This window comes from Lolium perenne, chromosome 7 (genome assembly GCF_019359855.2).
Source record: "Lolium perenne isolate Kyuss_39 chromosome 7, Kyuss_2.0, whole genome shotgun sequence".
Classification (NCBI taxonomy): Eukaryota; Viridiplantae; Streptophyta; class Magnoliopsida; order Poales; family Poaceae; genus Lolium; species Lolium perenne.
The window spans coordinates 58,357,915-58,361,857 of NC_067250.2; the positions used below are offsets into that span (position 1 = coordinate 58,357,915).

At 37.0% G+C, this 3,943-nt stretch overlaps 1 long non-coding RNA gene across 1 annotated transcript; it reads right to left on the bottom strand.

The window, feature by feature from the left end:
* Positions 1 to 1,892: 1,892 nt before the first annotated feature.
* On the bottom strand, positions 1,893 to 3,943 carry LOC127317391 (uncharacterized). Its single transcript, XR_007861099.2, has 3 exons — positions 3,813 to 3,943; positions 2,096 to 3,738; positions 1,893 to 1,974 (listed from the first exon to the last, which is right to left on the bottom strand). It is a non-coding gene; the product is annotated as an uncharacterized lncRNA (long non-coding RNA).

A 3,943-nucleotide genomic window follows, 5' to 3' on the forward strand; every position in this document is an offset into this window, starting at 1 on the left:
GCAAAATTTAACCTATAAATATCTAGGGTGCCCTTGAACCAATTAAAGATGTCCATCAATCAAACTTAATTATGTCCAAGAAGTGTTGATAAGACATGACATAAAGGCCATCGGACCTGGTGCCTCATCAACATAAGAACCAAACACTGCTTCTCTGACCTCTTCCTATGTGAAACTATTTTCTAAGATACTATTCGCCTCATCGTTGACCTTTTCCTCGGGAGAGAAGAAGTCATTGACTAAAGTAATATTAGGTCTACCCTCTTTCTTCAACAAGTTTTTATAATAATCAGTTGCAATCTTAAGCATCCCTTTATAGTCAGGACCATTGGGGCCATCTAGCACATTAATCCTCTTCTTCTATTAGCAACAACATGAAATTATGCCGTGTTTCTATCTCCTCCTAAAACATTTCTATCCATAAATATTTGTCTAGCCTTAGTCTCTTCTATGATGCAATATGAATTCAGATCCCTTAGAATGAAACCTAGTCTACTCATCTCTCCATCTGTTAGAGGTTGATTTTAAGATAATTTTTTGAAGCTTTAATATAGTGTTTTCATATTTTAGAAAAAGAAAACAGTACTAATTTTTGTTAGTGGGTTATATAGATGATTTCATGAACATGTAAAATCTTGTTAAAAATACATTATATAAAAGGAAACAAAAAACTTTTTTTTGGTTAAGTAGGCATTAGAGTTTCGTTTTTTAGTATTCACATTTATCATTTTTGTTAAGGTCTGGTATGAACATATCATTCAATGAAACTTTATAAGTATATGTGGTAAACATCCATAGGTACTTGTAAACTTTTATCGAGAATTTTGTGACGTAATTAGTTAAACTTTTCAACAACAAAAAATTGGGCTACATGTTGCCTGGGCTCTCTATGATTTCCCTACTTGAAACTAGATATACGGTCAATTTCAACTATGCCATCTGATCCATAATAAGTGTCGTGGTTTTAGTTTAAATTTTAACTAAATCGAAACACTTATTATGAATCGGAGGAAGTACAAAACTTGCAACATCTAAAAAAACATGAATTTTCAATACTATAGTACACCTTCATTCCAGAATATAAGATGTTATAACTATTATTATTATGGGATGGAGGATAGTTGTATAGTGCCATCAACAGATAAGAGTGGTTACAAATGCCGCAAAAGAAAAAAGAAATAGATAGTTAGATACAGATCTAGAGCTAATACTGATCAGTCGAATACATCCCACACACCAAGAAAGCATATAACTGCGTATTTGTCACCCAACCAAAATGGTCATCTGCCGAACAATCACTATTAGACGGTACTAACTTACCTAAGAGATCTAAGAGAACTCTAGCCTTCTTACGAGGTGAATGACCCTTCGGCATATTGGGCAGGTCTTGTTTTCTCCCTCCACTATCCTGCAACGTTGATAAGCAACAGAGTATTCTTCAGTAACATCTCACTTAATTCGTACAAAACATTATTGCATTTGTCGACGTGTCTTGTCAAACTAATCTGAAGCAAAACTTCTCGACCAAATAAGTTCAAAATCTTCAGAGAGGGTTCATCAAGGTCATGTGTGATGCCAACAAGATTTAGAACTTCAACACAGATTATGAGCCAGATTTTAAGCCCATAAGTTAATCAGACTTGTCGAACTCGAAGTCCGGATTAGAAACATACCTCCTTGCACATGTAAAGCAGGTGAAACCATGGCCACAGGGTATGAAGAAGCAGCTCCGGGCTTCATCGTAGCACAGTTTGCATATCTTCTCATTGTACAAATCTTCCGCAGAGGCAGCAGAGCACATGCTAGACTCCGGTTGCTCTTCAGTTGCTCCGTACCTGAATACAACTTCTTTGCTCAGCAGGATTGGTGCTGCTTCGCTGTGACTTGCAGATTGGCCCTGAACTGTTTCATGCTCTGCATCTAAACACCCTCCGAGTTGCTTCAGGCAGCAATAAAAGAATGCCACTATAACTCCTGCAGTTGTAACCAAATGGAAATGGAATGGAAACATTTTTTAATGGAATGGAAACTAAAGTTACAAAGGATGTCATCAATCGATGAGCACACAAAGAACAGTCGATGAACAAACCAGCACCTATTATAACAAAGTACGCGATCAACTGGGAAGCAAAGGAGACGACATCGACAATGAAGAGTTTCATAAGCGCCTGAAAAAAATTCGAACACATTTAGTATAGTTTTCAGATGTCAAAGAGGGATATGTATACCTTTAACTGCTTCACGTTACTTGCTAATGGTCTTGATCACTGAAACACCCAATTGAATTAACAGCAAATCTAGGATGAGAAGGAGATTCACATTGGAGCAATTTTAGCAGAAGAGTGAATGTTGAACGGTCGAGCCACTAACTTGGTGTAGGAGTTATCTCCAGGCAGGAGAAGAGCCACTAACTTGGTTCTGTTTTACTTGCCAGTCCTGGACTTTCAGCTGAACAGGGCGACCAGTTGTTGCAGGTAATTTCAAGGCTAGCTACCATTCTTTCTAGTCTTGACTGAGAGGTTGTCCCATATTTGATCTGTTCCAGGAGATTTAGGAATGCCGGGTGAGAAATAAGGAAGGCTTTCCCAAGTTGGCCTTCCAACCTGTTCCTACAACAAAGCTGTATCGCTACAGGCTACTTGCAGGGCCGGGCGGGCAAAATTCGGGGCCCTGTGCGAAATTCTAAATCGGGGCCCTATCGTACTAGTAAATTTAAAATATTCAGCAAATATATTACGTATGTCATAATAGTTTACATAAAAATTGGATATATTAAGAATCATACCTAGTCAACTCCTGGTTGCATAATATTTATTTGAATAACATCATTCTTTTGGGATTTTTTGAAATGAAATCTTCAATGATATCCTCATAAGAAATCTTCTCCAATATTTCACTCTCAAGTGATATTGTCGCCAAATCATTGAGTCTTTGTTGTGTCATCGTAGTACGCATATATGACTTCAATAACTTCAACTTAGAAAAGCTTCGTTCAGCTGATGCAACAGTCACAGGAATGGTCAATAAAACTCTATATGCAATACTTGCGTTGGGAAAACAATCATGCCTCTTTAAAAAATTCAGAACTTCAACTGGCCCCATATTTTCTTTAATGAATTCTCGAAGAAACTTCAGCTCAACATAAAGATCGTTGGCATCAATATCAGATTTTTTATCTTTTGTAAGGGCAACCTGGAGATTCTCACAAGAAGATTTCAAGGTATCATCATCCAGTGACTGTAACTTTTCAGAGGTAAATAAGAAACCAAAGATTTTCTGGTAGCCCTTATATTGTTCAAATCTGGTATTGAGTGAGGAAATTGCTTGATCAACAAGAGGTATAAAATAGTTGACTCGAAATGATTCCTCCGCAGACTGAGTGGCAATATTTGTGTCATCCGGGTTCTCATCAAACTGCTTCTTTCTTTTAATTTCCCGCTTTTCACGAAATTTTGCATCAATATTCAACTCAAGTGCAATTCCTTTAGCTTTCTCCAATGCCTCTAAGAAACCAGTTTCCCTGTGCCCCTCGAAAAAAGACATAAGACCTTGCACTTTCTCAATAGCAACATCAATTAGCATATCCTTAGTTTGCAAGCTTTTGCTTACTAAGTTAACAGCAGACAATACCTCAAACCAAATGACTATTGCCACTATAAATTCATAGTCTCCAAGTTCATTTTTTTCCAAACCTAAAGCCTCTCTGCTTGTCTTAGGATCATTATCAGTTTCGGAAACCTGAAATAAAAGAAAGAAAATAAATGTCAAAGCCGAAATAAAATACAATGTTAAACAATAATAAAAAAATGTACCTGAAGTAGAGCCTCTCGAATGTCTGCACATTGAAATCTAATAGATTGACACTTTCAACACGACTCTCCCAACGTGTAGCTGAGACTGACTTAAGAGTCCATCCTGATATGTTATCTTTCAGAATATGCCA